We start from the raw sequence: 13,017 nt of genomic DNA, 5'->3' as shown, positions 1-13,017 counted from the left end.
TGAGGGTATTGCAGTGCCTTAGATCATAGCAGTTTTACAATGGAGTCCTGTATATAAGTGAAGAAAGTACTAGATAATTCCCTAGGGTTCCTGATCAGTTGTATTCTGTCCATTAAATGTAAACATATTTTCACTGTTGCAAGTAAGACCACGTTATCAGCATGGACATACTGTATCTTATGCCTGCAAATATGAGGCAACATTTCCTAACACCTGCTTATATTTGGAGCAGTGCTCTGAGGCTAGAATTCAATCCAATAATGGTATGCTATAAAACAACAGTAATAGTTAAATTTGATATCAGCTATAAGATGACATTTAAACATGGTATCTGTTACAAATAACTACAGTTTGAAAATGAGATGTTTTGACCATGATCATTTATAGCTGAAGTAAACTCTACTTATCACCATGAGAAACGGCTTTGCTTAACTTACTGCCTATTGAGATGGATGAATAATAAGTAAACAAAGAATAGTTTAATCCCAGTAGCATGGAATATGTAAATACTCAGAAGTTTTAAAGCTTGTTTAATATCTTGAAAAAATGTGATATAGAAATAAAACTTCTTATATGTTCCCAATCATATGATCACTAGCCAGGTTATTTTTCAGATAGAAAAGCCTTATTGAATTTTCGCTTTTCATTGGGGAGGCAAAATATAAGAGATCCTTCCTTCCATTTTAATAAGCCACCTACCTCTAAAATTTCAGGGAATTCAAACTCTTACATCGTATCTTCAAGCAGCTGTGAAAATAAAATTATCCTGACTCCATTTAAATTCCTTCTTGCCACAACATAAATATGCGTGCCAAAATATACAAGATTAAAGGAGAAATCCATTTATCAGCACCAGAGCTACACACCAAACAATCCCCGCGCCCACACTGCTCCCTTTTTTGGACGCAGTAACAACATGTAGGTCCACCTCCCATTCGACTCCCTTGTCTGTCTGCTGCTCTTTTGCTCTGCCAAAAAAACCGTGTCATCAGAGAACTCCTTTTACAGTAAATAGCCACAATACAAGGTAAGTGTGGAAACAGATCCTAAATCATTTGAAACGTTTTGGGCACAGCTGGCAGAACACCTGTTGGAAATGGATGAATGATACTTGAAACACAGAACAATAGAAGTCAAGGGCTGTTCACACAGCCTTCACTGCACACTTTCAGCATCAACAACTTTAAGTTCATTGAAAGACTTTGATGAAAAAGCAGCAAACTAGAATTAGGTTAGCATTTTGGTTTTCTCCTTGAAAACACAGAACAGCCCGTTGAAAAATAAGCTCCCAAAATGAATGGTCACCAATTCGACAATCTCACAGACATGTGAAAAAGTTCTATAAAAATGCTAACTTTTACTTTGATTTGTTTCTGTTGCCCTTATACCTGCTTTCTTAATAATGTTTATCTTTTAAAATGTCTAAATATATTTTACAAATAAACATAGAAAATACCTATAAAGAAAATACTAATTTTGCCTTTACAGTTCTGCACTACTACATGTTTACTCACTCAGAGTTAAGTTACCAGTTTTTTTCCTCTTTTATCACCTATAGGAGAGTCAGGGTTCATGTTTTACAACTAAAGCATAGAAGGTGCATAAAGAAAAAACCTAGTTGAATTTCACAGGATTTATCACCAAACCAAAAAAAAAATATGTATATGGTTTCATCATTAAAAGACCCAACAGTCAAATAAAGTATCTGACTTTCTACCTCTAATAATTCACTTCAAACCAATCAATAAGCCTTTTATGCAGCATTAGAATACAACTACACCATGTACCTCGAAATTCGGAGCAACATTTTTCTCAGGGAGCTGGAAAGATCAGAAACAGATATCAGTTAAAAGTCTGTGCCACACACCGGTCACTCAAGGGTGAGGACTGTGAAAGTGAGAATGAACTGGAGGGGTGAATTCTGGAGATCAACAGAGAACAAAGTAGCAGAACTAGGAAATGTAGGCAATTCAGCATAAAGGAGAGGAACAAATTCAGTGTCATGACGGTGGCCTTAGTGCATAGCTGACAATGTGATAAAAGAGGAAAAAAACTGCTGAACTGAATAATAATCTAAATGAACTAGCACTCTAGCAGTCTCCTATTATGGCAGCCTGAATGTATTGTGCAACTTGGTCAATGCTATTTCTTCACATGTTCAACAATTGTGATAGAGACAAAAAAGAATCCTTAAAAACAAAGTTCTCGTAAGACTACAGAAATTTCTATCTGCAGAGACTATGGCCCGGTGAGAATCTCAGAAGCAGTATTTCAAAAGCCTCAATTTATAAAAAGTCAGATGGAAAAAAAATAAACAGATCCAGTGTCTAATTGTATCTTAAACAATTTCTGCCCTGTTATTTCACAAATGTTTGATTTTTATATCATCATCATAATACCACAAATGCATTAGTATTGTGGGCCCAGTTCCTAGGACCCCCCCCAAAAAATGGGGAGGGAGTAGTATCAGATTAACTTGTAAACAGTACCTGATTCAAGACAAACAATTCATGTTAAAGCATTGACCACACTAACTAGCATACTGTTCAAATTTGCCAGGTAATTTCATGAGTGTTGGCTTCCTTCAATTGTGGCAGAGGTGCCCTAAAATGACTTTTGCTTTAAAATGTCTCAAATGAGAACAAGACATCTTCCTAGGCAGTATCTGGAAAAAATTACACCAACCAATGAAAATCAAAAAACACAATCATTAACCAGAAAACCTGTAAAATAACAACTGAGATGTTTTACTACATATAATAAAATTGTATTAGTAATATACCACCTCCACCTGATTGCTTGTATCAAGGATTTATGAGAAAATAAGAAAGATATGGCTAGATATTAAATGTTACTTAGGAGTGTCCTTTGGACCTGACTTTAAATAACAAAGTTCATGAATTTTACAAACTTGACAAAATCAAGCAAAAATTCATACAGCATTTATCTAGTAAAATTTCCAAATATGCAAATACAATGGGCACTCAAACCCACTTTCAAATTATAACTTTAAAATTTTCATGACAACCTAATAATATCACAAACCACCATATTGTCAAGAACTATTAATTTCATGTTAAAGAGTTTAGTTATTACCCTAGTATTGAACTCATAGTATTGGATTACCCCTTAATTATAGAAGCTGTGAAATTAATTCTAGAGCAAAGGAGAAATGTGGGGAAAATTTAAATTGGTAGTTATAGTTCTCTTTGGCTCACATACAGAATTCTTTTAAGAATCCATCACTTTAAGCATCTGGTTCCATCATCAATTTCCTTAATCATTTGTTGAAAGTTGGTGATTCCCAATTTAGGATGGCAGAGACCTAAGTTTTTTTTCTTACTCCTCCAATGATAGAGAGGACACAGTGATTAAAAGTTCGGATTATAGAACCAGATTGGGGTGTTGGGCAAAGCTCAAAAACCTGCCTCTGCCCTAATTTTCCTTCCAAATGGGGTTGTCTAGAACTAGGGTATTGTGAAAATTATGGGCTTTTAAAGTGGCTTTAGTATGTGGCAGATGTAGCTATTAATCTAGTTAGTTTCTGTCATGCCGCAGAGTCCACAGTATCTCAAAGCTACTATCTCCCTACATTTGCAAAGCTTGAACATGCTCTAATCCTAAATTCTGAGGACCAAAAAGGAACTTTTAAAAGGAAAAAGGACTCATGGACATGCAGAACAGTGTGGTGAAGGCAGGAGGTAGGAGGTTATAGGGGAATAAATGGTAATGGAAAAAAATACAGTAAAAATTTTTTTAAAATCAAAGTGATTTGGACTGAGATGGAGTATAAGCACTTGTTTCTATTTCTCCCATTAGCACAGCTAAAACTCTGGACACCGCATACAAAACAGACACAAGAAGACTACAGGAAGTGCAAAGGAGATGACAGGCTCTGGACTGTGGGGTCCAATGTGAACAACAGGGATACAAGTTTCCTAAATTTTCCTTCTGCCTCACATATCCTAGACTGAGTCAGCATTATGTTCAATGCACCCTGGGAACCAATACGTAAATGAGAAAGGTATAGGTGCATATTGTGGCTACAGATTTCAGCCTTTGTTACTTCAGCCTTTCATATTTAATTCCTTGCTCTGTTTGTGAACTTGCTACTCACTCCAACTGGTTTTCTCTTCTTTGACTCCCATGAAAATGGTTTCTTTTCCATCAGGCAATCATGCCCAATACAATATAAACCCTTCTCACTCTTCAACTGCAAACATGACTCTGGCTTGTTTTGCTTTTATTCCTGATTTTCATTTTCCCCACAAGGGCGAACAGTGTTGTAGTTATAATATCTTCAATTCCAATAAATACTGTTTACCACTACTGTTTAAAGCCCAAAGAGAAGTCTTACCTTACTGTCACTACAAGATTCTTCTAATTGCCAATCATTCCACTTCCTACTTGGACATCTAGATGTAGAACTTAATTATTCAGAATATAATTATTCTTAATTATACAGATTTCACCATATATGGATTAATCTCTTTCCAACGTATACCCAGAATCAACCTCAACTTTCATTCCTTGTTCCAATTTCTCCTGCTTGATTTTTCGTTGTTTACAGATAAAAACGATCAACGTTGCCTGTATGCTAAACCTGTACAAACTATCTACGACTTAATAAGGTATACTCCCTCACTATTCCATTAAATTCTTATCTAGCTCATGAAGCGTCTGTCATACTTAAACTTGACCTTTGCTCTTCCTACACTGGCACATGCAGGTATGTGTGTACCTGTATGAGTGTATATGTATGTGTATCTACTAAACTTTTAATATATAAATAATTCATTTGTATGCTATGCTTTATCTTGTGTTCCCGAATTATTTCATGTGTTTAAGTCTTGTCCACCAAATAAATTTGTAACCTTATTGAGGAGAGGAACTAAAACACACTTACATTTTTCCTGCCATTATAAATACAAAGCAGGTACTAATTTACTCATTCAACTCCTGACAATTGAATTCCTACTAGGTAACATGCTGAGGGCTGGGGATAATGAGGGAAGCAGAAGGCGGTGTCTCCCCACGAAGGGTTTCCTGAGCACTGTAAGAGAACCACAGACACACTTCATGGTGTGCACGGAGAATCAAATCGGTGGTATATTCAGGGCTTATGGGAGGAGAGAATGGAAGTACCTACCTCTGCCAAGACAAAAATCACAGAAAAAAATTAAACCTTAAGTAGAATCATGGATGATGAAGGATAAATAAAAATTTCCCAAGTAAACGAGAGGTAGGAATGGCATTCAAGAAACAGGGAACAGAAAGTGCCAAGGAACAGAACCATGAATAAATGAGCAAGCAGAGGAACTGAGAAACTATAAAGAATGCATAGTCCTTTGCCCATTTTTTAATTGGGTTGGTTGTCTTCTTAGAGTGGAGTTGTGTAAGTTCTTTGTATATTCTGGAGATTAAAGTCTGAGGTATCATTGGCAAATATATTTTCCCAAACAGTTGCTTCTCTTTTTATCTTAATACTGTTTTCTTTAGCTGTGCAGAAGCTTTTAATTTTGATGAGATCCCATTTGTTTATTCTTTCCTTTATGTCCCTTGCTCTAGGGGACATATCAGTAAAAATGTTGCTGTGTGAAATATCTGAGATTTTCCTGCCAATGTTCTCCTCTAGAATTTTAATGGTGTTACAGCTTATATTTAAGTCTTTTATCCACCTTGAATTTATTTTGGTGTATGGTGTAAGCTGGTGCTCGAGTTTCATTTTTTTGCACATAGCTGTCCAGTTCTCCCAACACCATTTGTTGAAGAGGCCATCTTTACTCCATTTTATGTCACTGCCCCCTTTGTCAAATATTAGTTGCCCATAGAGACTTAGGTTTATTTCTGGGCTCTCTGTACTGTTCCATTGGTCTATGTGCCTGTTTTTATGCCAGTACCAGGCTGTTTTGATTACTGTGGCCTTGTAATACAGTTTGGTATCAGGTACTGTGATCCCTCCTACCTTGTTCTTCTTTCTCAAAATTGCAGCTGCTATTCAGGGTTGTTTATGGCTCCATATAAATTTTTGAAGTGTTTGTTCTATGTCTGTGGAATATGCCATTGGTACTTTAATAGGGATTGCATTGAATCTATAAGTTGCTTTGGGTAGTATGGACCAATGTTCATAGCAACACAATTTACAATAGCCAAGAGCTGGAAGCATCCTAGATGCCCATGAGTAAATGAAGGGATCAAAAAACTATGGTACACATACACAATGGAATTCTATGCAGCAGAAAGAAAGAAGGAGCTCCTACCCTTTGCAACAGCATGGATAGAACTGGAAAGCATTATGCTGAGTGAAATACGCCAGGCGGTGAAAGACAAATACCATATCATCTCACCTTTAACAGGAAGCTGAACAACAAAACAAACGAGCAAGCAAAATATGACCAAAGACACTGAAATACAGAACAGGCTGACAGGGACCAGAGGGGAGAAAACTTCAGGGGGAAAAGAGGAAGGATTTACAGGAACAAGTATAAAGGACACATAGACAAAAACTAAAGCGGGGGGGGGGGAATGGGAGGGAGGTGGGGATCATGGGGGGGTGGGCAGGGTTGGGAGTATAAGACAGAAAACTGTACTTGAACAATAATTAAATAAATCTAAAAAAATAAAAAATTAGGAAAAAAAGAATGCATAGGCTATGAGGTACAGGGGCAGAAAGGGTATTGACAAGATTAGAATATCAGGCAAGGATCTAATGAAGCTGAAGGGCCCTATACACCACAGGACATAATCTTGGAGGCATCTAAGGTCACTGAAAATAGAGTGGTAAGATCAGACATACCCTTGGCTGACAAGATGGGAGACAGTTTGGAAAGGGGGAAAGTGAACAGATGTTTGGAAGCTATTTTAGAGCATAACTGAGAAATAATAAAGATCTGATCTAAGAGATGTAGGAATGGAAGCATGATCATTGGAAGCATAGATATGGATGAACACAATTAAATTGAGTGAGTAGAAAGAAGAGCCAAAGAAAGGGCTCTGAGCAACATCAACATTTAACATGAATCTTTACTGAAAGTCAAACCCAGTCTTAGTTCAAGAACAAATTAACTATTTTTTCTATCTTTAAACCCCCAGTTCCCAATGTATAAACAAGAAGAAACAGGTCAAGAATAATATTTTAAAGCCTAAACTGGAAGGTGTGTTTATCTAGCTACTGATCTCGGACTGTCTTTCAAACACTAAGTGTTCCCAGGTAACAGAATTCCATCCCTCCTGCCCACCCCCAACCTGTCAAAGCGAAGGCTGCAAACATACCTGTTCATCAGGTTTTCTTTTGAAAATGGGCACAAACAAAATTCATTTGAAGGCAGTAAATAAAGTCTGTAATTACTCTCTCTGTTCGGTCTCTATGCCACCTGACATCTTGCCTTCACTAGTACTGACCCTTTCTCCCCACCACCCGAGAGAATTCAAATGACTGAGTGAACACTTTAAGTAACTTTTATGTGATCCGGTTAGACATATGGTGAGTTGCCTCACTCACAAAATCACTTTATGTTTTTCCCCAATACCAGTGATTTAATTTCCATGAGGTGTGCTGTCATGGCAAATCGGATTCGATTTAGAATACCAACCAGACAAATATACCGCAGATATTTGTGGCACACGATGCCCCTGATGATTCAGACAAGGTACATCCACATCACACAGAGTCACTCTCTTGACCACGCTGAAACCTGTAAAACGAAAGAAACAATAAATAAGTACAAAAAATTCAATATGAGGCTCACGTTACATTTTAACAAAAACAAAGACAAAAAAGCACACAAAACCTGAATCTTTCACTCCACTACTGGAAGCAACATAACTTTAGAAAGATAAAGCAATTTCTCTTTAAATTATGAGCCAACACTTATTTTATTTATAATGACAATATCCTCAGAGCATCCTTTATGTCGATGCACTGTGCCTGTTCTGAGAAGCATATGAAATCTTGCACAGGCCTTCAGGTGAACTGGCTGCCAGTAACTGAATGAGAACAGCAACTGCCCAAAGGCCTCTCACGGTCTAGTTCTCTGCTCTAACATAGCCTCCATGAATGCTATTCCCTAAACACTTTGGCTAATAAGACATCTCACCGCATTCCAGTCACTTTTCTATCCCTTTGCCCTGTTTTATTTGTGCATAAAAGCAGCCTTGCCTCAAGTTGTATCATTACTCTTTGTGTCTACAGTAGTCCCCCTGTCCACAGGGTATACATCCCAAGAACCCTCAGTGGACGTCACAGAATACACATGACACAGTATGGTGTTTTATACAAACATACCCGTGATAATGTTAAATTTACACATTGGGCACAGTTAATGGAATAACAACCATAACTAGTAATAAAATAGAACAACTATAACAGTGCACCAGAATAAAAGTTATATGAATGCAGTCTCTCCAATAACTCAGACGGCTACTTCTGACGAGCAGGAGGACAGTGTGTACAGCACAGACACCCCGGACCAAGAAATGGTTCACCTCCCAGGAGGGCCACAGTGGGACAGCAAGATGTTTCCTCACGATGCTCGGAACAGTGCTCAATTTAAAATGATGAATTATTTATTTCTAGTATTTTTCATTTAATATTTTTAGACTGCGGTTGACTGCAGACGAGTGAAATCAGGGAAAGTGAAACCTCAAACAAGGAGTAACTACCGCACTCTGTGCGACTGCGCAGTTGGACTCCGAGCCTCCGCGGGGCTGGGCCCGCCACCCAGCCTCGCCCGCCGCTTCAGCCGCAGAGCAGAGCACCTGCCCTCGCTCAGCGGGCATCAGAAGGTCTCCCGAGCGCTTCCAAATGAGCAAACAACCCAATCGTCAAAACTCTGTTCAAAATAAAACCCTAACAGGAAAGCATTTACGTGGTTGTGAGTCCACAAGATCCAGAAAGATGTATAACCCTCACACTGACAAGCTAATATGAATAGATTTATTCAGTTCAGCTTCTGTCCTCTGCCATGAATTCAGTGGCAGTGAAATGTTAACTGCCCTTGAAGTACATTGAAACTGTCTTCAAAATGAAGGAGAAGCAAGAAAAGGAATACAAGAGGAAATAAAACTAATCTTCCTACTGAAAGAAACATGAATACTCCTGTCAGGAATTCATAATGCAAACACTTTTTAAAATGTCATTCAAGTTTCAAGTTCCTATTTTTTCTAAGAGTTACCGTGGTCATGAGAACATGCTGCATTAGGATAGGTAATACAGAAACTGTGGTCGTCTATATAATTAGTCTCCTCTGGAGGTCAGCTGCACCTTCAGATCAAATAATGTGAGGGTTCTGTTTAGTGCTGCTATAAAATGGAAAAGAAGAAAACTAAAACAAAAAGGCACACAGAATCTTGCAGTATCGTACTTTCAAAACATGTGATGGAATAAAGTTCCATTTTCAAAATCTATTTTCTTAAAGAACCCAGTATTAATTGCATGTTGATATATAAAGCACACAAAGTTGCATTTCTCTACTTTGGATACCAGACTCTCAGTTCCTTAAGTATAGCCCATTGTATGAAATTCCCAGGTCAGGGGTGCAGTAGACAAATTAATTAGTCTATTAAGTCTCGGTCGTATCCTGGCACTGATGTTTAGGTTAGCACCTTCAGCAACAAGTTTCTAATGCTTAACTATGCTGCCATTTGTTCCTCAGAGAAATTAGGAATGAAGGGAAAAAAAGAAAACATGGCTGGGAAAAGTTCCCACTGACCTAAAAGCCGAAACATGCACGTGAGTCAGGGGTGGGACGGTGTATTCATAAAAAGGAGAAAAACTCCAGTTGATTAGTTCTTGCTATTTTAAGTGATTAGGAGAAAAATAAATGGCTTCATATCTAAGGGAAATTTAAATAGCATTTAACACTCTACAAAATCAAACTTAAAAAAGATGATAATTTGCTATGACTTAGCACTAGAGAGAAACCAATGATCTCATATGACGAATCTCTGAAGCACTTCATGGGAAGATTAAACACTTTAGACTAAATATTTGTGGATGCTACAAATGACTGAAATGAACCAAATCGCCTATTTGAAAAAACAAGACATGTGAGAATGTGTGTGCCTGCGCACACTCGCACACACATGCCCATACACACACCCACACAGAGCGAAGAGAGAGGGGAGGGGAGGGGGGAAACTGTGGCTTATCTTTTATCTTATTGCCATTAGCTACTGCAGGGTGTTTCCAAAAAAAATACATACCATTCATAGTTCAAAATTCAATAAAAGCAAAACTTGTTGATTATCATCCAAAACAACAGAATGCCTACACGCTGGGTAGGGATTTTCTCTTTAAAATTTTCCTCTACTTTTGTTCAGGGGGTCATGATACAGTGAATGCTCTCATAGCATCAATGACCCAGAAGAGTGTAGAGACTGGCGGGCTCTAATAGTTGTTTTGTGCGTAAGCATTGGGTGTTGAGGTTACCTCAAGAACAGTAATGAGAAATGACCAACTCAGTGTACAACAATACTGTCGAAACAGATATCTGGTACAAATTAGGCAATCGCACCGTGTTACAACCTTGATACACCCACACTAAAGCCATGTTCAAGTCCAGGCCATTTAAACTCTGTCCAGAACACTGGGCACTGACAAGGCAACCACAGTAACGTCTCACATTCTCTCCTGAACAGCCTATTGTTTGGGCTCTACAAAAGCTTAAGTTCATTTGATTTTCCCCAAATACAGTGCCATTAAATTGAAGATTATTAAAATTCTGTTACATTTACTGGACTTTTTCTTCAGGAAATAATCCAATACATTGAAACAGAAAAAAATTAGAGAGAGATAAAATGATAATAATTTAATATGCCTTTAATAGCTAAAAACTGAAACACTGTGCATGTCCAACAATAAGGAGACAGTTAAATAAATGCTCATATAGCAGAGTATCAAGAAATCACTAAAAATCATGCTTTCAAAGAATAATTAATGGGACAGAAAATCTAGGGGTTGTGTTAGGCACAGAATAAAGAATTGTTAAGTAAACTAAAATACAGTTTACAAAACCACATGCATGTTTGATTCAAAGTTTAATACAAACATTTACATTGTATAAAAGTGCATTACATAATATGCACACTCATACCAAAAAAGAAAAAAAGACACCAAAATACGCACAGAGGCTTCCTTTAAGCAGAACTCAACACAATTTGGGTTATAAACACATATCACTTTTACAGTTAGAAATGAAGTGACTGCAGCTATGACAGTACTTGCAGTCCGTGATGCTCCTTGTGAATCAGAACCTTCTGAGTGATATACTCAACCACTTGCACTGACCCGAACTCTAGCTCAGTCTAGCAAATGGGACAACCTCCAATCCTATCTTTACCCCAGTTATGATTAAACCCTATTCTTAAACCATATCCTCTTAATATATGCATTAATAAAACATCCACTTATCTGAGATATACATTGTACAAATACACAGTATTTCTTGATCTATGGCCCTGGAATTTCTCCTCTGAGGCCAAAACAAGGATGTGTGTGTGTGGATGTACTTGACAAACTCATCGACTAGTGATAAACTGTCCCAAACCTTCTTTAATATGGCAATGGACATTCTGCCATCTTTGCTGCAAAGAATTCCATCCTTCCAATTGACAGTTACAATTTCCCCCAAAAATCTAATTTTAAAGTGAGTTTTTAAAATAGCATTTTAAATCAACACTACCAAGTTTTTAAGTGTTTAAAAAGATACAGTTACTCCCCAGATTCTGCTTCTAAGATATAAATTATTTCTTAAGAAATGACACATAATTTTTCCAATGCTACAGGAAGAAAAATCCAAATTTCCTTTACTCTGATACATTTTTGTATTTTTACCATTGATGCTATTACATTGATGCATGGCCCATTCCTCACCCTTTGCCCACCTCCTCCCAGCCCCCAACCTCCTTCCATGTGGCCATCACCAGACTGTTAGCTGTGTCTGTGGGCCATGCACATATGTTCTTTGGCTAATCCCCTCACCTTCTTTCATCCAGTTCCCCCCACACCCCTCCCCTCTGACAGCTGCCAGTCTGTTCCATGTACCCATGCCTCTGTTTCTATTTTGTTCATCAGTTTACTTTGTTCATTAGATTCCACATACAAGTGAGATCAGATGGTATTTGTCTTTCTCTATGATGCAAATTATTTTATAGGCAAAGTCCATTCCAACCTATTTCTTACAATGTTTCTGTACCATTGTCTGTGTTCCTTACAAGCATCTCTATGTGCGGTTTTCTTTCCATCACTATGAAATTAAAACAAATAGCACTTCTCTGTGCTCTCTTTGTGTGGTTACTATGGCAGTGATCTGAATTTTATACCTAAATTAACCCTATTTGGGGTGGGAGAGAGAAGTATGGGACCAAAATAAATTAGGGCAATGGCCAGCACCTTTAAATATTTACTTTTTCCCTTGGAACAGCCTTTGGCCAAAATCTCTTAAACCCTGACCTGACCCTTCAGCCTCCGGGCATGGAAGTCTTAGCATTGTGATGTGAATACCATGACACTAGCAAAATCAGCCCCCTTTCCCTTGCTCTTAAGAAGCATTAAAATTCTGTTTTTTACCATCTCCTGAATTTCCACCTGCCACTCTCCCCAAACGTCGTAGTCAGGTTCTGGTCCAAAGGTTCTAGTGACCAGACCACAGAAATACCTTGTGGGGAGTGAAAGTCTCGAGATGGGAAAGAAATGAGACAGGACACCCTGGCGGCCTTGAACATTTACACGTACAGCTCCCCACAACGTCACTGAAAGGGACTCATGGAAAAGGGCAGTTAGTGAGAGAAAAGTCGTCTATTTTCTATACTTGTGGTATTCCCCATCGTCAACAAGATGATTCCCTTGAATATTTCACTAAGTGAACCAATGATTTTCAAACTATTTTAGAAGTTTTTTCTTCCCCTCTTATATAACAGCCTTTAAAAAAAAAAAAAAACAAGCCTTTACTAAATAACATCAAAACAAGCCTCCCATAGATAACATCAAAACAGCTCATCTGACTGTGTGATTGAAGA

At 37.9% G+C, this 13,017-nt stretch overlaps 1 protein-coding gene across 1 annotated transcript in view; it reads right to left on the bottom strand.

Moving 5' to 3' along the window:
• Positions 1-13,017, bottom strand: part of BMPR1B (bone morphogenetic protein receptor type 1B) — a 351,886-nt gene that overhangs the window by 190,704 nt on the left and 148,165 nt on the right. The window contains exon 2 of the mRNA XM_053666440.1: positions 7,593-7,694. The gene's annotated coding sequence lies outside the window, so the exon portion shown is untranslated. The remainder of the gene's footprint in view (positions 1-7,592; positions 7,695-13,017) is intronic.

Source organism: Artibeus jamaicensis, unplaced genomic scaffold (genome assembly GCF_021234435.1).
Source record: "Artibeus jamaicensis isolate MK-2021 breed Jamaican fruit bat unplaced genomic scaffold, CSHL_Jam_final contig_452, whole genome shotgun sequence".
NCBI lineage: Eukaryota > Metazoa > Chordata > Mammalia > Chiroptera > Phyllostomidae > Artibeus > Artibeus jamaicensis.
The sequence above is the reverse complement of the archived record's forward strand: the minus strand, read 5'-3'. Positions and strand labels throughout refer to the sequence as shown.